Raw genomic sequence first — 22,423 nt, forward strand, 5'->3', positions numbered from 1 at the left:
TCATTTCTCATTAGCACTGTCCCCAAGGGAGAGCAAGGAAAGAGACAGAAGTACAACTCAAGTCAACCAGTTTGCTCCTTATTAGTTGCTCTGATGAAAGATCTGACGGAAAGGGAAGTTGTAATTGTTAATTGAGTTGGGCTCTGAAAGTGTCTGTTGATTTCAGTTGCCCATGCTTTGTCGCCTTCACATTAATGTGGGAAAACGAGAACTGGTTTTAATAACTCTTCTATGATTTGTGCTTTACTATCTCAGCATTTATGATAATTCAACAAGTGTTCAATTGAAATTTAGTTTTATATGGTTTAAAAAAATTTTAAATAAGACTGTAGACAATTTTAAGATTTTTAAGCAATTTAAAACCTCAAGAAAGAAGTAATATAAATAATAATGAGATGCCTAAAGCATACTAAGCTAATTAACCACGCTATTTTATTAAGTAGAGCACGCAGTGACTCATACCTGTTAACAAAGTATCATAGTCCCTTATGTGAAATTCCAAAATCCAGGAAGCTCTGAAAACCAATTTTTTTTTTTTTTCTTTTTAACTCATTTTGATGGCACTCTTGGCTTAAGCTGAACTAAATTAATGGCAAAACCTGACCTGAACGGATGATGTGAGGCTACAATTCAGTGTGAATATTCATATTTTCTTGGAGTAAATACTAATGTATTCGATTCCTGAATGCTGCAGCAAACTCTGCTGGGGGCAGCTTACTTTACAACATAAGCCTTTCTAAAAAAAAAAAAAAATTTTTTTTTTTTAATTTTCAAATTCTGGAATAGACTTGGCCCCATGAGTTTCAGGTAAGGGGCTGTGGGTACTGTTTACCTAGCTGATATTATTCTTGGAACTGAAGTGTAGGATAAACAGCGTAACTTTCACGATATCAGTATGGTCCATGCTACCACTTGCCTAAATTGATAAGAAGACACTGGACTGCATCTCCACTGATTAAAAGAACAGGTAGAACTCATGTAAAATGTCACAAATTCAGGGATAATTTGTATACAAGTTGACAACTGGACTGGGGATCAGGAGTGCTAGGCTGTAGTCTTGGCTCTGCTAATGGTGAATTCAGTGATTTTTAGACAATTTGGTTTTTTCTCTTGAACTCCTCATCACTTGTAAAAAGTAAGGAGTTGTCACATTTGGCCTCTAATAGTCTTATAAGACGCTAAAGCCTATGATAAATTAAGAAGCTAATTGAAATGCAACAGTTATTGTATCTAATTCTCAGATTCCTAAATATCAAGGGAAGATATTGGGAGGAAATACCCAATGAAATGGAAATAGGATCCCACAAAAGCATTCCCAATGCTGCCAACAATTAAACAAGGTTAGTCCCAGAAGCTACAAGAGCGACAAGACATACCTGAAGTGCTCATGAGAGCCTTCTTGTCTTTAACATACGAGCTCTCTGGCACTGATGCCAGGAAGTTTGAAGTTTTTTTTGAACTCTTTACAACTTCAGAAATGCAGTAGAGGCTCAAAGCCTGAATTTCCTGGTGTCTGTATTAATTTATGCACTTATCTCTAGAGCTTTTATTTGGTATTCCAGGTAAGCTTGCGGGAGAAAAATAGTTAATGGGAGATTCATTTTCAAATTATGCTTTTTTTTTTTTTAATCAATTTGTGTGACAGCTGTATTCAGCTATTGTCAATAAGCTACACCCATGAGGTACTAGTACGTGGCCTCCCTTATGCAAGATAGCATAAATTGCAAGCTAATTGTAAAGTGATTTTATTTCCCGTTGACATGAGGAACTGAGAACTAAACACTGTTGTGCCAAACTGATGGGGATACAGTGTCAGCATGCATTATGTAAAAGTGTCAAATGCTTCGGAAACCAGTTTATCCACCTTTCTTGTGAAAATTGGCCCATGATTTAATCCTAGCATTAGGCGCAGTACCAGATCCGAAGCCAAGAGTTATTAAATGATTACTGAAAATCAGAGTTTTTAAGGTATTCCCAAGAAGCATTCTCATGGAAGCTCCCTCATCTTCCTGTCACTAATCCTAACCACCTACTTTCATTTGTACCCCTAAGCTTTTTGCTTCTAGGCTGAACTTGATCGAATACTAAGAAAATGTGTAATGGTTTTATTTTTCATAAATTACTGCTTTCAACCTGGTTGGGTGAAATTCCTTTTAACATTTTGGGCAGATCCAAGAGTTCTCTGGTCATTTTCAGGTGTAAAAAGGCCAATCCCAGTGCAGTAAGTTCCAATTTAAATTTTCAATCAGCTCATACTTTCACCCAAGCTTGGTTTTGGCCATGGTGACCACAGGGAGGACGCATCATCTACTTTCACTCCACGCGCCTTACCAGTGCTGAGTTGTGTTGTAGTTCGGGTCGCTATGTGTCAAAACCGACTCCATGGCACCTAACAACAGCAACACCATTACAAATAGCCCTCTTCCAGTTATGCTGCTTCTCTAATGTCCTCACCGTGTCAGGCATCCTGTGCTGACTGTTGTATATGTCCTTTACCTAACATGATGATCCACTCCACTTTGACCTTTTCATAATGCCCCTCAGCCCCTGCCCATAGTAATCGACCTCACAGCTTCTGGCTTATTAGGTCCCCTAGCACAAAATCCAGTCACCCCAGGTGAGTTCCAACATGCTCACTATCTACCTAAATGTCTACTTGACCTTCTAGAAATTCACCATTTGGAAGGAATTCGAAATGTTTTACTGGTGAGCTCTCTCTCTGGGCTGGCAACTCTAATTCTTTCCTTCTACCAAAATAGACGTAGAGAATAGATAACAACTTCCAACTGGTTAAGACAAGCCAGCCTCCTCTCCTCATGGGCATTCTGTCTCTGGCAATTCTTGAAGTTCCGTTACATGAAAGAAGTATAAAATCATGCACCACATAACATCCGTTCGGGCACCCTCCAGCCACATATACATCCATGCTCCCGTAGGGTTATAATAGAGGTCATATATATGTATAACCTTGGTGTAGTGATTAAGTGCTACAGCTGCTAACCAAAAGGTCGGCAGTTCAAATCCACCAGTCGCTCCCTGGAAACTCTACGTGACAATTCTACTCTGTCCTATAGGGTCGCTATGAGTCAGAATTGACTCAAGAGCAGTGGGTTTTATATATGTATATGTGCATATACATATATATACATGTTGTGTATATACATATATATGATGTGTACTCAACGGCACTGGGGTTATATACATATGTATGCGAAGTGTATATACATATAGATAAGATGTGTATATACATATATGTGATGTTTATATACATATATGTGATGTGTATATACATCTATATGTGTGATGCGTATATACATATATGTGTGGTGTGTATATACATATATATGTGATGTGTATATACATATGTGTGTGTATATGTTTATATACATGTATGTGATGCATATACACACATATATGATGTGTATATACATATACTGAATTCCCTGTTAGAAATCAATGAAATACATTAACCACTTTCTGTACCTCCAAATGTTCTCTGGGTCTAGTCTTTTCTCACCTGCATTATCAGTTTTTCTCTCTATTTGGATTATTCTCACCAGCATAACAATATGGCTAACCTTTTCCTTCTTAAAAACAGCAACAACAAGAGGCTTTTGGTGGCTGCACACTCTTCTCCAGCTACCCACTGATAGCCTAAATCCTCTGTATAGCACAAGTTATGGAAAGTGTTCTCTATGGTTACTCTACCTACTTCTTGCCTTTCTGTTTCTACCCAAACTGTATCAATCAAGCATTTGTCCCCATTTGGCCACCAAAAATGCATTGTCAAGGTAAGTAATCACATCATGTTGCCAAATTCAATACCCATCAATACTATTTGATACAAACAGCCACTCCTTCCTTCTTGAAATTCTTCCTTTAGCTTCCAGGATCCAAAATTATCCTGCTTTTCTTTCTATGATGATAGCCAATTTACTCAATATTGTTCCTGGTTCTTCTCCCCCCTCTGCTGGACTTTAAAATGTTGATCGACACCATTGTTTGGAACATATTCTCTTTCTTTCTTCAAAACACACTTCCTTTCATTATCAGTCCCATGGTTTAACTACCACTTGGGGCCAGCTCCATGGGCATGTGGCCTGTGCATTTACACAAGGTCTGACCTTCAGGAGGGCCACATGCTTGGTTTGATGCTCTACTATTGCCTTCTGTAAATTCTTAATAACTTTTGAGCAAAGTTAACAAATTTTAATTTTGCACTGTGCCGCATGAGTGATATAGTCAGTGCTAAAGCCATGTATACACCAGTGACAAATTTGTATCTCTCATCCTGACCTTTCCCCTAAACTTCGGACTCATACAAGCAACTACCTACTTGACATTTCCACTTGTACGTTTAATAGGTATTTCAAACTTAACAAGACCAAACAAACTTCTGATTCCCTTTCCCACCATCAACTGGCTCCGCTCAGGTTTCTTCCAACTCAATAAATGGCAACTCCATCTGTCATGGATTGATATGTGTCCCCCCAAAATATCTGTCAACTTGGCTAGGCCATGATTCCCTTGTATGCTTGTATGATTGTCTACCATTTTGTCATCTTGGGTGTGATTTCCCTATGTGTTGTAAATCCTATCAGTATGAGGTAATAAAATGGATTATCAGCAATTATATCGATGAGATCTACAAGATTAGATAGTGTCTTAAGACAATCTCTTTTGAGATATAAAAAAGAAGTGAGCAGGGAGACATGGGGACTTCATACCACCAAGAAAGCAGCCCTGGGAGCAGAACACATCCTTTGGACCTGAGATTCCTGTGCTGAGATGCTCCCAAAACAAGGGAAGACTGATGACAAGGACCTTCTTCCAGAGCTGACAGAGAGAGAAAGCCCTCGCCTGGAGCTGATGCCCTGAACTTAGACTTGTGGCCTACTAGACAGAGAGAGAATAAATTTCTCTCTGTTAAAGCCATCCATCTGTGGTATTTCTGTTATAGCAGCACTAGGTGACTAAGACACCGTCTGTCCAGGTGCTCAGATCAAACCCTTGGAGTCATCATTGATTCTTCTTTCGCCTATACCATCCAGTTTATCAGTGTACTCTGCTGCCTCTACCTTAAAAACAATACACTGTTTGACCCCTTCTCTCCATACTCTTTGCAAAAGCCTCCAAACTGAATCTGTTGCTCCACTCTTATCCTCCTTACAACTTATTTTCCCCAGAGGAACCATAATAGTATTTATTTTTATTGTGGTAAATATATATGCAAAAAACATTTACCATTTCAACAATCTTCACATGTACATCTGGGTGACATTAATTATGTTCATCATGTTGTTTAAAATGAAAATTATATCAGGCTACTCTCCCACTTAATATCTTCCAATGGCACACCACTGCACCCAGAATGTTGTTTTTGTTAGCTGCCATTGAGTCAACCCCAACTTATGGTGACCTCATACACAATGGAACAAAACACCACCCAGTCCTGTGCCATCCCCATGATGGGTTGTGTATTGGACTGTTGTAATCCATAGGGTTTTCACTGGCTGATTTTCAGAAGATTACCAAGCCTTTCTTCCTACTCCGTGTCAGCCCGGGGACACTGGTGGTTGGTTCATTGGTAGAATTCTCAACTTTCATGCTGAGATTGAACAGGGTTCAATTCAGGCCAATACATTGCAGGCAGAGCCACCACCCATCTGTCAGTGGAAGCTTGAGTGTTGCTGTGATACTGAACAGGTTTCAGCGGAGTGTCTAGACTAAGCACTCAGAATAACCCCAAATTCTTACCCTGGCCCACACTACACTACCTTATTGCTATCCACCTCTCTAACCTCAGGTCCCATGATTCTCCTCCTTGATAAACAAATATCGACCATATTGAGCTCTCTTTTGTGATCTTATTACTTTTATATTTCCTAACATTGTAGATTATAAAAACTCAAGGCACATCTACTTTGATAGTCCTTCAACCTTCAAAATTCCTAAACTATCGAATCATAAGTGACAGAAACTTCCTTTTGTATACACTGTGTCACTCATCATCTATAGCTCCACTCAGACCTCGTCAAAATGTGTACTTTGAATGCCCAAATCTAGATCAGCACAACTCAACTCTAATCAGATGTTTTCAAGGAGTTGTATATTTTCCTTAGCAGGATTTAGAATAAAGCTGGTGTGCAGTAATTGTTTTTAGGGCCAAGAGGCTTAGAGTGAAGCAAGACAAAAAGTTCTTAAAAATGTAAAAAAATGCTCTATATCTTAATGCTACATATATATATATATATTTTCATCATAAGCATCATACGTTTTACAGAGAACACTTTCAGCTCCTAAAACAATAAAAACAACATCATCCGCATGATATAGTTCACATCAAATGCTAAGGACAGTTGCCAAGTACAGGATCCTGGGAGTCAGTCTGCATGCATACAAGTGATGTTAGATGCCACGAAGTTGTGTTTCAGTCAGCCTGTATGTAGGACAAGTAAGTTGAACCTATACACACATACACACATATGCACACACTCCTTGACATCATCTGGAATAAAGTAAAACAAAATGGAAAACAGATCTGAAACCCTCATCTTGGCTTAATCCTTAAATAATAGGTCCAGTTGATAAGTTGATTTAGAACAGCTTAAATTCCCTTTGAATGCTGGTAGCCCTGAGCTCTAGATAAGAAGCTAATTTAGTTTAATATGTTTTCTTCATTAAAGAAATTTGAAAAATGTTAAAAAATATGAAGGGGAAGTAAATAATATTGCATGTAAACCCACAACTGAAACGTGTTCTTAATGTATTCCTTTCAAGTTTTACTTAGCCTCAAGGCAAGAATATTACGTTGTCAGAAGCATACTTCACATATAATTCTGTCTTATTTTTCATATTATGCATAAGCATTTTTCATGTTATTTCATACAAGTCATGCTTGACATTAACAGGCACTTAATATATAATTTTTTTTTTAATATATAGAGGTATAAATTAATTTCTTAGTTTCATTAATATCATCAAAACCCATAGCCACTGAGTCAATTCCAACTTATAGTGACCCTATAGGACAGAGTAGAACTGCCCCATAGGGTTCCCGAGGTGGTGCAGTGGTTAAAAGATTGGCCATTAACTGAAAGTTTGGTAGTTCTAACCTACCAGCTGCTCCATGGAAGAAGGATGTGGCAGTCGGCTTCCATAAAGTTTACTCAAAACTCATTTTGTTGAGTTGATTTCTACTCTCAGTGACCCTGTAGGACAGAGTAGAATTGCCCCATAGGGGTTTCAAGGCTGTAAATTTTTACAGAAGCAGACTGCCACGTCTTTCTTTTAACTACTGTGCCACCAGGGCTTCTTCCGTAAAGGTTACAGCCTTGGAAACCCTATGGGCAAGTTCTACTTTGTCTCTTAGGGTCTCTGTGCGTTGGAATTGACCCCATGGCACACAACAACAACAATCTTCACAAAAGCAGGCTGCCACATCTTTTTCCTGCAGAGCTGCTGGTGGGTTCAAACTGCTGACCTTTCGGTTAGCAGCCAAGCATTTACTACCAGGGCTCCTTAATGTCTTCAAATAACTATAGGTGATTTACTATAATATTCCCTGATATTCCAGATGGTTCAAAAAATTGTTTTTTTTTTTCTTTTTTTCTGCATTAACATTTACTTTCTCTAAAATTTATTTCCCAAATGGAATCACTGAATCAAAGAGAATGATAAAAATACAAATGAATCGCTATATATCTATGACTGTATCTAGTTCTGGAAACCCTTGTGTACAGTGGTTAAGAGCTATGTCTGCTAACCAAAGGGCCTGCAGTTCAAATCCACGAGGTGCTTCTTGGAAACTCTACAGGCCAGTTCTCTTCTGTCCCATAAGTGTGCTATGAGTCAGAATCAACTCCCCAGCAATGGTTTTTTAAATATCTAGTTCTATATCTACATCTATGTAGATGTGTTCATGTGACAAGCACTCAACAGAAGTTTGCAAAAAGTTTAAGTAATATGAAAGAGATAAACTTTACACATGAAGTGTGCATAAGAGACTCTCACACAATCCCAGGCTACATCAAATATCCCTTGAAAGTCTAGACACATGGAATTTTCCAATATTACCTCCATTCCAGGCAGACTCACTTCCATTTCTTGCCAGGACTACCCCAATCACTGTGCCCCATTAGCTTGTCTTTCAGCACAATTACACTAACAATCACAAAGACACAGAATTTAGCCAGCCCTGCTCACAGTAGCTGGATATCCCACCTGGTTTGCTTATTCTCTTGTTGAAATCATGATGCGTCAGGGTGTAGTATGTTTTACAGTCTGATACTTCAGTAAAAACATGAAAAAACAAGAAGTATTTAGAAGACAAATAAATTAATTAAGGTTATGGAAATGTTTCAGCCAAGGAGACAAGGTAGAGAAAGGACAAGTCCAACCAATCAATCAGTCCATGGCATTGAACACATAATGCATGGCAGGAAGTACACTAAGCAACACAAGTCCTCTGCAACTAGGATTCTCCAGTACAGTCGTCCAGTTCTTCACAATCCTCTAGATACACTGTGCTCATTCCTGTTCCATATCTTCATCACACTGTTGCAACCTCTACACACACACAGACACACACACACAAAGAATACCTTCATCCCCTACTTCCTTTTTTCAAACACTACCCATCCTTTCCGGTCTACTTCCTCCCTCAGGTCTATTTTGAAAAGCTCCTGTTCCATGATGCTCTGTTTTACTGCCTTAAAAAAAAAAAAAAAAACTCACTGCTGTCAAGTTGATTCTGACTCATAGTGACCCTACAGGACAGAGTAGAACTGCCCCGTAGGGTTTCCAAGGAGCAGCTGATGGATCCTAACTGCTGACTTTTGGTAACAAATGCAGCACTTAACCAGTGTGCCACCAGGGTTTCTGCTTTAGTGTACTATTATCTCATTTTGTGAGTTCATAAACCTCTGAGAAATTAATTTCTTTCATTGGGGCAATTAATAATACATTGTTTCAGATTGTTATTTAAACTGTTTAAGTACACCGTATCACTCCAGCTAGATTGTAACCTCCTGGAAATCAGAGACTTGCATTTCTTTTGTAACTTCATTGCCCTTAGCTTTTATCACACGTCTGTGAACAGAGATTAATCTCCCCACACAAACACATGACTACGGTCATGCGTTTTTCCATTGTCAAAGATAAGTCTTTGTGGAATGAACTTCCTTTCTTTTGCGCCTTTTTTCCAAGAGGAAGAACCTCCATAAGAATACCCCATAAGAGACCCCCTGCACTTCTTATTTACTAGGTTATCTGACTGATGAATCTGCACCAAGAAGTTTTGCAAAATCAACACTGCCCCTTCTTCTCTAACTCTGGAAACACATATTTGGCTTTGCTCCTTTATAACACGATTTTTAGGAGCAGAACCCAAAGGAAACTTGTTTAATATAGCCAGTTTATTGTGATTTTATGAGAAGTCTTCCTAAGTTGGAGGGGAAAGATGAAGTGCCCACTTGGTTAACAAGTCCTGTTCTTCCATAGCTTTAAGAGTATAACAACGATCCTTTGTTCTAAATCTGCCTGACTCCTTTGGCTGCACTGTAACCCAGGTCAGCTCTTCTTGCCATTGCTATCTTTCCATAACCACACCACAGTCTTAGATCCATCGGGGTGCCCAGGCTGCTGAAGACAGCAGTCTTTCCTCAGCCACACAGAGCACAGCCCCCTAGAGCATTGAAACACTTGCTTCACTTCCCTGGGTGGTGCAAACTATTTGTACCACTAACCCAAAGGTTGGTGGTTCCAACCCACTCAGTGGCTCTGTGGAAGAAAGGCCTGACAATCTGCATTTATAAAGATTACGGCAAAGAATACCCTATGGAGCAATTTTACTCTGTAGCACATGGAGTTGCCATGAGTTAAGATCAACACCATGGCAATAGGGTTTTGTTTGCTTGTTTGTTTTTGCCTCCCTTCCAGCAAGGAGGGGAGGAATGAAGATAATCTTTGACTGCTTGGGACAATAAGAACAGAAACTCTTGGAAAAGGCTCGGTCAGTTTTCTGAAAGTTCAAGGTAGGAAGTTTCTTCATAGGCCTGGAAGGGGGGGTTCTTCAGCCATGACGTTTCTCCTCATTCTTGAAAGGAATTCCATCAGGCTAACTGCCTCTGCCCAATATCCAATCTCTCCCACCTCTCCTCCCATGGTACCTTTCAGGTACCAAAACCAGTTGTTGTTGAGTCAATTCCTGCGCCATGAGTGCCAGAGTAGAACTGTGATCCACAGGGTTTTCAGTGGCTAATTTTTCAGAAGTAGATCACCAGGTCTTTCTTACAAAGTGTCTCCAGGTAGACTCAAACCTACAATATTTCACTTAGCAGCTGAGTTCATTAACCGTTTGTACCACCCAGGGACTCCTGTTTCAGCTAATGCCATTAATTTTAAAGGCAGCACAACCAATCCTAATAGGGAAATGTCAGCACATTGGAGAGCATGATTGAGGAATAGATCCCCACAGTTAGCCACATCTCTGCCTTCCCAGCCCTCCCAGTGGGTACTTGGGTATGAGGAAAGAAGGTGTAAGGAGTAAAGGAAAGCTGAATGCTTTTATGAGCGGAAACACTGGGGCAGAGTTCAGTGGATGTAGTTTATCCCTGTATATTTTTTCCAAATTTTGAGGGGAAAAAATCCTAGAAAAGTCACTAAGAATAGAGCGGATTATTTTAAAGAAAATAATTAAGGGTATTTAAAATAATGATCACATTTAACAGTAGATATTGGCTGCTGTTATGCACATTTAGATTCTCATTGCATCAAAATTTCCACTGCATATTTTGTCTAAACAAAGCACTCTAACTAGGATGAGCACTTCCCCCAAAAAATCCATTGCAGTCGAGTCGATTCCAACTCATTGTGATCCTGCAGGACAGAGTAGAACTGCCCATTAGGGTTTTCAAGACCAATCTTTACGGAAGCAGACTGCCACATCTTCCTCCTGTAGCCTAGCTCTTTAAACATTGCACCACCAGGCTTCCTTAGAATGAGCACTTACTGTCTTTCACTTGAAAAATAAGATTTTCAACATGTTTCTAAGTGCCTAATTTCTGGCTGGTAAATAATCTACATTTTTTTGCATGTCCTTAAAAAGATTTACATAATCCATCCTTTTAAAATTTTACCAGTGTGCATTTACATGATAAACTATGTTGAGACTATAATGTCAATTCATATATTTCCATGAAGATTATTTTCCTCTTTAAAAACAAAAAGCACAAGAAAAACAAAGGAAATGTACATAATTTTTACTTGCCATTTGTACAGTTAAACTTAACATATTTTTTCTGAAATAAAATCCACTGATGATATACACACACACAAACAAAAAAAATCATTTTTGAAATAAAAAATATATGTAGTTGATTTTAATACTTCAATAATGTCCTGGTTTTGCTAAAATTAGGCTTCTTAAGAGCAATCCATTTGGGCTTCTTTACATGAATGTAAAGAAGGTTGTATCCAGAAGCTTTATATCATATAGTCATCTTAGTCATACATAACCCATACATTGTTATCTCTCTAAATATCTATTTTTTTAGGTTGAACTGTTACATATTTGTAAAAGATATTTTATCTCTTGTATGATAATTTTCTGATCCTTTAGAAGCTTTTAAATATTAGTTATTCGATTTCCATTGATTTAAATATGTTCCAATTTACATCCCTACTATTCTGGATTGCATACAATTTTCTCTTACAGAAAACAAAAGAATATACAACATTTAAATTCTGTTTTTTTAAAAATTCTTTTATAGACTCAGCATGGTGTAATAAACAGCACACTAGTCTCAGAGGCACGACAGATGGGTCATGTTCTGGTTCCGGTAACATGACAACCTCCTGGGCAACCGTTTCATCCTCTATAAGTAGGAGGATTAACAAAGTAGTCTTGAGTTACCTTCTAACTCACATATTTTATGATTTCTTACAATAAGATATATACTTAAATTTTGATAGATTTAGTTGCTTATTCAATGTGCCAGGCAACCCACTAGACATTGGAAACACAAAGATTAGTAAGGCAAACACAGTCTTTACCCTCAAGGAACTCATGATCATGTTATAGACAGGCTACAGCAGAGCATTAGAGTGCTATGAAGATAGTCATGGAGTGATGTGCAAATAAAGAAAAGCAAAAGAAGAATGGAATAAGGAACATTGAGGAGGTCTCTTGGAGGAGGGAGCTCCTGAGATGGGAAAGAGTTAGTACGGCATGGCCCCATGTAAGTAGCAGATAGCTATCAATTGATTTTGTAACCTTGGAGGAAACTGTATAGTTCTTCAGCTTCTTGACACTAATACCAATTAGATAATTGTTTAGCTCATTTCCATCCCTTGATAGACAAAGCTACAAATTATGCCTACACTGTATTGTTCAATGGGAGCCCTGGTTGATTCTGGATGAATTGAAGGAAAATAAGAGCCAGTATCAAAAAGAGGAATACAAAGGTGGAGACACCTGCCTCAAAGGCACTGGTGTAGTATCAAAGGAGCACCACCAAGCGGGGTACACACCCCAAGATTAAAACCTACCCAGGCTCATCATAAAATATCTTCCCACACAAAATACCTTCCAAAGTCATAGGGTTACATCCGATACCGATACCCCAACAGATTTAAAAAAAAAAAAGGATACAATTGTCCAAAATACAATAGACCATGAAATCTGCCACATAAATTGTGGGACACATCAAAGTTCCGTTTGTTCTAGAAATGATATAAAACCCAGAAATTTTATCAATAGAGGAATTTTTAAAAAGCATTGTTATCAACAAACCCCGTGAAAAGATCATCTTTCTCACACCAGAATATGCAGCTCCCACCACCATCTATCTCATTTTTTCCACACGCTCCACTTGTGTTTAGGTGGTTAGCAGAGATATCACTCCTGCTTCTACGAAGATGGGTGTTTGTGACCTACATGACATTTCTTCATTGTCTAAAAATGAACTATTTATTTAAGTATTGTTCCTTGATTTTTAATCCAATATCCCATCATAGGATAAATTTTTTTTGGAGGAATAATAGCTCTCATTTATCGATCACATACACTGTTGCAGACAAAATATATACATTATTATCAGTCTTATAATGGTGCCGTTATCAACATTTTACAGGAAGGCTCAAAGAGATTAAATGGGTTGCCCAAGGTTACTGGGATGGTAAATAATGGAGTTGGTGTATAAACCAGATCTGCCTTTCTCCAAAATAATTATTTTTCTACAAAATGCAGATGAGCAGAGCACTGAAATAGAAAATGTCATAACTTAGAGATTGCAGTTTTCGTCAATAATCTTGGACTAAACAGATCAGAGGATGAGAGACTTCTGTGTATGTTATTTCCCATCATAATTAGAATTTTTCAAAGATGCTGTCTGAATTTACAGCACACCTGTGTTCAGGACTCAAGCGAAAGTGTATCAGGATAACTGGGCTATCGACAAAAAAACTTGACATATTTATGTGCTATCTTTTAAAAATAAAATTATCATAGATGCTAGGCTCAGGGTACATAGACAAAATGTTGCTGTAAGACAACCAATCTCTTGATTTAGCAAATAAATTGAATTTCATTTCAGTCGTCTAGATATTTAAGGTCAATGAGATGGATTTTTGTATTGTGTTCGGATCATTAATAAATTCTGACTTGTCCTCATAATACGATATTGCTTTGGACTTAATTAGATCCATGCACCTCCCCCTGTGATATTAAAAAAAAGACAAAAGTTCTTATGTAACTAAATTGTGTGGTTTTATTATTTCAAACTATGAATATTATGAATATCCTGCACAGCCCACTGATTATTTTATCAAATTTATTATCAGAAAGAAGGCTCTAGACAAAAAGCCTAAACCCAGAAAATTTGGTCTTAACAGGTTATACAATTTTTAAAAGGATTTTTATTTTACAAAAGTGGCATGTATTCATTACAAAAATTCAAACAATACCAAAAAAGTACCAAGAAGAAAACTGAAACCATCAGAAAAGCCTGTGTTTACCTCAAAACAGACTTAGGATCACCTTCTATTGCTATTTTCCTAAGATTCAGTCTTGTATTCTAGCCCATATCATGATCAATTTCCTCAGCTTCCCGAAATAGATATTGACACTATGTAAAAATGACTAAATATTAAGGTATATATATACATAAAAAAACACTACAGTCGAGTCGGTCTCATAGCAACCGTATAGGACAAAGTAGAATTGCCCCATAGAGCTTCCAACCAGTGTCTGGTGGATTTGAAATGCCGACCTTTTGGTTAGTGGCCACAGCATTTAACCACTACCCACCAGGGTATGTGGATATCTACAAAACTAGCAACATAGAATAGTTACACTGAGTTTTTGATGGAGAAAACGATCTTGAGCATACTGTTGCTTTACATTTACTAACACTTAAAAGACTTGTCTGGGTCTGGTCTAGAGAGCTTAGATTGGGCTCTGGGCAGTTGATTTCAGTGCTTTTCCCTTTGGTATGGCACCATCAGTCTACAGGGAAGTTCATTTTAAGAAAGGACCCTCATCATTGCATCCATTGTTAGGAAGGAGGGGCACCGTGGTCAAAAGCTTGGCTGCTAATCAAAAGGTCAGCAGTTTGAATCTACCAGCTGCTCCTTGGAAACCTCATGATGCAGTTCTACTCTGTCCTGTGAGTAGGAATCGACTGGATAGCAAGGATTTTTTTTTAGTCACAAATATTTTCATGACATGCCATAAGCAGTTCTTCATGACAGCCCACAGGAGAAATTTCTGTCCAGTCAATAGCTGCATCTCTTTGGAGTTATGCGTTAATGAGTTTGTAATTTTTATGTCATGGACTTTTAGCCAAAAGGATGATGATTACTACTGAATCAGACGTATTCCTTTGGCTACAGTAAACGAAAACCCCAGTTCAAATCATCTTAAATAATAAGGTTATTTTTACAAGAGTCTGGAGTAGGGTGACTCTAAAACCAGGCACTTGCTCCTCCTCCTGTGTTGGTAGGTTGCATCCTCAAGTTGGTAACAAAATGGATGTGGTAGTTCCAGGGATCACATCCAGGCAACACAAAATCCAGAGAACGTGGCTTACGTGTCTTTCAGTACTTCCATCTTAGGACCAAGGAACATTTTCCCAGAAGCTTCTAGGAGGCCTTCCTCTGCTCTGGTCCCATTGGCCAGTCACTGTCAAGGTAAATAGTGTCACTATTCTTGGCTTAGGCCAGTCAGGACTTATCCCTAGAAATAGGCAAGGTTTGTTCACCCTGAGTTACAAGCAAGAGACACTCAAACAAAATTCAGGCTCCATAAGATGGAAAAAAGTAGAAATTGAAGTTTGAGAGGAAATTAGCACACCTGTTCCATCGACAGAACCAAGCGGGAATGCAGATCATGAAGATATGCTTCCTAACCTCATTCTTCGCTTACCCTGGTCCCACTTCCTGTTTCTATCATACTTGTCTGATTAATGTTCTCATCACATTTTATGCATTCTTGTAGGCCTCTTTGAATCCTTTCTGGGTCATTAAAATATATATATAACTACTGCTAAGGAATGAATTACGTCCTTAAAAAGATATGTTGAAGTCTTAGCCCCCAGTGCCTGTGAACACACCCTGGTTTGGAGATAGAGTCTTTGAAGAAGTTCTCAGTTAACATGAGTAGGGCGTGCTCATGACTATGTGATAACAGAGTCAGAGACAGAGTTTTGCTGCAACTTCAAGCCAAGGGAAACTTGGGACCACCAGGAGCTTGGAGAGGCAAGAAAGGGTCTTCCCCTACAGCCTTCAGAGAGAACATAGCCCGCTGACACTCTGAATTTGGACTGCTGGCTCCCAGAAATGTGAGACAATCAATTTCTGCTTTTTAAAATCTCCTATTTTGTGGTACTTTGTTACAGTAGACCCAGGAAGCCAATGAGTGTACTCATGTGCTATACATAAATGACTACTCATATATTTTTTTGTCATCTGGTTATATGGCACCCTCACATACGCAGTTTCATTTATTTTACACAATAACCCCACAAGATAGATTGGGTGTGTAGTATGATATACTTTTAAAAGTCAAACAAAAAACCAAACCAAACCTCATGCGATCGAGTCAATTCCGACTCATAGGGACCTTATAGGACAGAGTAGAACTGCCCCATAGGGTTTCCAAGCAGCGGCTGGTGGATTTGAACTGCCAACTTTTGGGTTAGCAGCCAAACACGTAACTACTGCACCACCAGGGCTCCTTTAAAAGTCAATCATGTAAAATTAATCCAACCAGGAATAAATAATGTGACTAGTATATGAGCTGCCAAATTGCTAACTTCAAATTTCAACAAAGATCTCCGACCGAGAATTCAGTGTTTTTCTCCCTAAAACCTTTCCTCATACCTACGAATGCACATCTACAGGAAGCTCCTTCTCTTCCTGGGAGATAGGAATTCTCATGATACGGAAATCTGACATATCTGAAATGTTCCTTAACATTAGAAAACAATTTAAATATAAAACAATGAATCAAATATCTGACTTCACATCTTGACCAAGGTTACTAAGGACATGCAGACTCACTAGAACCACAGATTATTTTTAAAAAATCCAAAAGTTTTATATATACTTCAAACAGAATTTAAGAATAATAAGATTAGCAGTAATCTGAGAAAAAGTCACAGTATTGCTTGACGAAGGAAATAACTTGCCAGTGGGAAGGTACTCTGCCTTCCTGCATCCCTGTTTTCTGCTTATACTTTATACAACCCATTGGAAAACTTGACTCTCAAACAAATGCCAATTCTTTGCCCAGGAAATTAAATAAGTGCAACTGTACAGTTTCAAATGTATAACGATTTCAGAAGTTACATTTAATCATCTGAAATATTTCATTCATACTTTTTTACCAGCAAGTCAGTCATCCCTAAGCAAAGTTCCTCTGAACTTTACTTAGATCATTTTTCAAGAAAAAAAGTGAAATGACATATGTCACTATTTCAATATATTTTCCTACAGATTCCATGACAAAGGAAGAGTAAAGATATTATTTTCTTTACAGAAAAAGACTACTGGCTATCAATGAAGTCTATCACGTAACGAATTCTGGACTACTCATGTCTTTTTCACTTGTTAGGCAATATGTGTTACAGCTTTTCCGTACTATTGAAGACTAGCATTGAGGAGCTGACTTTAATGCAATCAACATAATTTCATCAATTTCATTTTTTCTTACTTTCAATAACTGCTGAAAAGCTTGGAAAGTATTTTGAAATATTGAGAACTTCTTTGAAAATCTTTTCTAGTTACAAAAAAAGAAAAGAGAAAGAAAACCAGAACAGGTTATTCATGTATAATGCCTCCCCTTGCCTTGTAAATATACTCTGCCCAACTAGATAACATTTTCTCCTAAAACATCTAGGATTTTTCAGGGAACGATTGGGGGAAAAGATGTAGTTTTACCTATTATGGAGTCCACTAGACGGCAATGGGAATGGGAATGGGAAAACTAATTTAGATCATCAGTTTCCATTTTAGGATAGGCATGTCAGGAACATAGCATAACAGCTAAGATCATAGCTACAGGAGCCAGACAACCTGGTTTCAAATCCTGCCTTCACCACATAGTAGCTGTGTAATCTTGGACAATTACTTAACCATTCTATGGCCCAGCTCATCTTATGGAAAGTAATGACAATAAAAGCCCCTATTGCATAGGGTTGTTTATGAAGACATATACATTATTAAAGAGCTTATAACTGTGCCTGGCATACAGTAAGTGTTTGCTTAATAAAATATATAACTAAATAATCTGACTACACAGATAATTACCTTCTTGGACTCTAAAAACAGCAGGCACTTTCACAGCTCAACTTTACTTTGGTGACCCCAATTAATATGATCAAAAAAAGTAAAGCTCTCACTAGATCATAATACAATGAATCACATAGAGAAAAAGTCTATATTTATAATTTCTTAAATAAAAGTACTGAAAGAACCTTACTTATAAAGTTGAACAACTTAATAAAACTGATAAAAAGTGATCAAGGGGTTAAGTTTACACTGTTTGGGCTTATTTTGGGAGATCCAGGGACCCCTGGAAACCCTGGTGCCATAGTGGTTAAGAGCTACAGCTGCTAACCAAAAGGTCAGCAGTTCAAATCCACCAGCCGCTTCTCAGAAAGTTCTACTCTGACCTATAGGGTTGCTGTGAATCGGAATCGACTGGATGGCAACGGGTTTAGTGGCACAGTGGTTAGGAGCTCAACCATAAACTGAAATGTAGACAGTTCAAATCCACCAGACACTCCTTGGAAACCCTGTACCCATTGGTTGCCTTAGAATGGATTCCTACTCATAGGACAGAGTAGAACTGCCCCATAGGGTTTCCAAGGAGTGGCTGATGGATTGAACAGCAGACCTTTTGGTTAGCAGCCGAGTTCTTAACCACTATAGTCTATTCTGTCCTATAGGGTCTCTATAAGTCGACAGCAATGGTTTTTATTTTTGTTTTGTTTTTTAGCACATTTTATCTATGGACAAATTTACTAAAGAAGAATCACTAAGATGAGTATTAGAAACCACTAAGAAGAGTAAATTTAAACTGCAAAACTGTGACCCTAATACCTCTCAGCATGTTTTCTCCTTTTCAAACTGAGCAGTTGAGAGCTTGACATAACTAATATCATAATGATATTCTAAGTAAGCTGTAAGTTTTTTGCTTGGTATTTTGTACACTCTCACTTTCAATGTCTTTTTTTTTTATTATTACACCAGCTCCACTGGTCTATTTCCAAAGGGGTACAGGGCCTTCTCAACCCTTGCAGCCTCGGTCTCCCTCTTTTTCTTTGTTCTCTTGGAGGAAGCCTTCAGCCTGCAAGGCGGCAACTAGGAAGGATGCCTGACTCTTTCGGGCTTCAACTTTCTTTCTTTCTTGCTCCTTATCTTGGTCAGAGTAAACTTGGCAGGCCGGTTCCACTAGCAACAGATTTTTATATAAGTTTTTTGCCTGTTATAAACATAAAGATTAGAGCCCATTTGTCTGGGATGCATATCTTTAGTCTAATAGTTTCTTGTAATTGTCTTGTTATGTATGCTCATCTGACCATCTGTGGGCTACATGCCTGAAGACACTGTGTAACCCTTGCAAAAATGACATATAAGCTGTGATGTAGAAATTGCCTTTTGGGACTCCATGAAGACAGCCAGTGTTGCTGTCAGACTACCCGTTGCTGTCACCTCCTAATAAACTTTCTGTTTTTCTGACTTGGAGTGTGTTTCATTGGCTTCACTTCTCCGGGGCATAAACCCTAATTGGGCAACAAAACTAATCTTTAGCATTAATAGGGAAATAAACAGCTTATTTTTGTAAAAATGAAATATCAAAATCAATCTATTTCTTACCTTTGTTGAATGGGACAACACATTACAATAGAAACTTCAAAGTTGAGTTCCTCTACATTTTATAAAAGAATAGAAAATGGCTTTCACCTCATGGGTTCCATGGTAACATATTATCTGGTAAGAATGCTGTGATGAACTTAAAATTGTTTCTGACAAGGAACAACTTGTTTCATTGCTTCAACAATCTGCTGAAATCAGAGAAGGAAGGGAGGGTTTTGTTTTGGTTTGGTTTGTTCTTTTCCTCCCACATCGTTGTTAGAAAACATGCTGCTGAATGAAGAAGGTTATACAAATAGATACCTCCCTCTTTAAAAAGACATTCAATTTACTTATTTTGGAAGCAAAATCTTTTATTAAATAAATCTGACAAGTCACATCCATGAACCTCACAACTATAATGTACACATTTTATCATTCCGTTGATATAAAAATCATAGGCACAACTAACTGCCGTTCATGGAAGTCAGGTAGTGGCTTCCTCCGAGGGGCTAGTGACAGGGAGGAGCCCTGGGATGTGGGCCAGTAATGTCCTGCTTTTTTATTTGGGTCATAGTTACACAAGTAAGGTTATTTTGTGAGAATTTAGTAAGCTGTATACTTATTCTTTTTATGACTTTTTTTTTATTTATCCTTATGTCTGGGTTGTGCAACACTCAAGATACTCAGCTGCTAATCAAAATGTTGGGGGTTGAAGTGTTCCCAGAAATGCCTTGAAAGAAAAGCTTGGCAATCTACTTTTGAAAAATTAAACTCATAACAGCCCTAATAGGACAGAGTAGAACTGCCTCATAGGGTTTCCAAAGCTGTAATCTTTACGGAAGCAGACTGCCACATATTTCTCTCAAAGATCACCCAAAGGGTTTAAACTGGTGATCTTCTGGTTAGCAGCTGGTTGTTTAACCACTGCACCACCAAACCAGCTGCTGTCAAGTAGATTCTGACGCATAGTGACCCTGTAGGACAGAGCAGAACTGACTTATAACGTTTCCAGGGAGCGCCTGGTGAATTCCAACAGCTGACCTTTTGGTTAGCACCCATAACATTTAACCACTACACCACCAGGGTTTCCACTGCACAGGGTTTCTGTCACTGTTTACTACTTAACAATATTGACGTGTAATAAATTAAAATTTGAAAGTCGAGAGCAATTGCCTGTATGGGTTAATCACATGCTGCCTTGCGTTTTTACTCCAAATTAACCTTAGGTCCTTGATTTCTATGGGATACCAGAGGGCACTGTAGGGTAACTGTGGGTCATTCTACTTGACTGTTTATTTATTGGCCCCCTAAGGCATTCAACTGAAACTCTGGTGGTGTAGTGGTTAAGTGCTACAGCTGCTAACCAAAGGGTCAGCAGTTCAAATCCACCAGGAGCTCCTTGAAAACTCTATGGGGCAGTTCTACTCGTCCTATAGGGTCGCTATGAGTCAGAGTCGACTCGACGGCACTGGGTTTGGTTTGGGTTTTAAGGCATTCAACCTCATCATCAAAGAAATTGCCATCAATGGTACCAGGTATCTAAGGGGAAATCCTGAAGAATCTTTCATAAACATTAAATCTATATGAAATCTCATTTTACCAGCTTTAGAATTTTTAAAGTGTTATGTTCTATTATATAAGGTGCTCATATTGATTTTATTTTATTAGATTCTCAAAAGTTCTGTGAAGATGAAGTTTATGCCGGGGCTCCCCCTTTCCTTGTCACCCTGTCATATTCCCTACTTATAAAACTATGAGTTTAAGATACCTGAACTCACAACTTCTTTTAGGGTGTATAAACCAAAACCAAACCAAACCCAGTGCCCATCGAGTCAATTCTGACTCATAGTGAACCTATAGGACAGGGTAGAACTGCCCCATAGAGTTTCCAAGGAGAGCCTGGCGGATTCAAACTGCTGACCTTTTGGTTAGCAGCCATAGCACTTAACCACTATGCCACCAGGGTTTCCTTAAGATGTGTGTGTAAGTATACATATATAAAATATGTAAAACTCCTTGACTTTCTATCACTAATTCTCAAGTTGTTTCATGATTTGATTTGCATCTATACAAAGGTTAAGCTTAATTAGATTTCTCCTTTATTGAAAATCCAAACATTTCCCATCTATAAAATTAGAACTTGATACCAACGAACGCTTATTGAGTGCCCAGCACTTGGCTATGAACGGAGGCTGTGGCAAGTGAAGAGGTACAAAACTCTAATGAAATAAAAAATAAATAACACAATGCCATCTTCAAAGGGTTTCAAATCATTTTCTTGTGGGTGAACTATGCATGTACTTGGATAAAACAAAGAAGGGAACAGATACAGAGGAAAGAGCAGACTGTAGACTGGATAGGAAAGCATGTGATGGCAGATTTCCTATTACAATAACAATGTCATGGAGCAGGGGGCCAGTGTTAAATCCCAACCCGCCAGAATAGTGGTAAAAAGTAGACAGTTATTCTGGGTCTGTGGCCCAGAGAAACTGACAAAAATGGAGAAATCTATCCGATGATTTTCAGATCAAAAATATTTGGCAACTGCTTAATTCTTTCCAATGAAAGTATAGCCTAATTTGGTGTTCGTATTTTGCCTTATGTTTTATATATATGTATATATATATAAACATATATATATATAAACATATATATATATATATAAAATACATCTGGTAGTGTCCTGAACTTAAAAGACATTTAGTAAATTACTACTAAATTGAAGCAAATTAAATGCAGTCAGTTTCCAATTCTGTCATTAAGTCCTTTAAGCCATACTGGTAATTTTAACATAATTCTTCTAATGATGTTCTGTTTGCTTATTCATAAAAGCCTTTCATGTGGGTTAGAAAGAAAATAGTTTCACCTTTTCTCAAACCTACCATGAAATCAAGAGCTTTCCTGGCTCCTTTGAATCATCATTCTTCAAAATGAATTGCATTTGTTTATTTATTTTTGCAGATAACTTGAGTAAACAAGAAATTACTGTAGTATTATTTCTTAATGAAATGGCAAACTCTTCCTCCGCTCTTTCATATCTTGCACAAAAATTATGGGACTTTTC

The 22,423-nt window shown here is 38.1% G+C and overlaps 1 pseudogene; it reads right to left on the reverse strand.

Moving 5' to 3' along the window:
* Nucleotides 1–22,423, reverse strand: part of LOC100661431 (acylglycerol kinase, mitochondrial-like) — a 49,417-nt pseudogene that overhangs the window by 26,103 nt on the left and 891 nt on the right.

The sequence above is a fragment of the Loxodonta africana genome, chromosome 4 (genome assembly GCF_030014295.1).
Source record: "Loxodonta africana isolate mLoxAfr1 chromosome 4, mLoxAfr1.hap2, whole genome shotgun sequence".
NCBI classification, from domain to species: domain Eukaryota; kingdom Metazoa; phylum Chordata; class Mammalia; order Proboscidea; family Elephantidae; genus Loxodonta; species Loxodonta africana.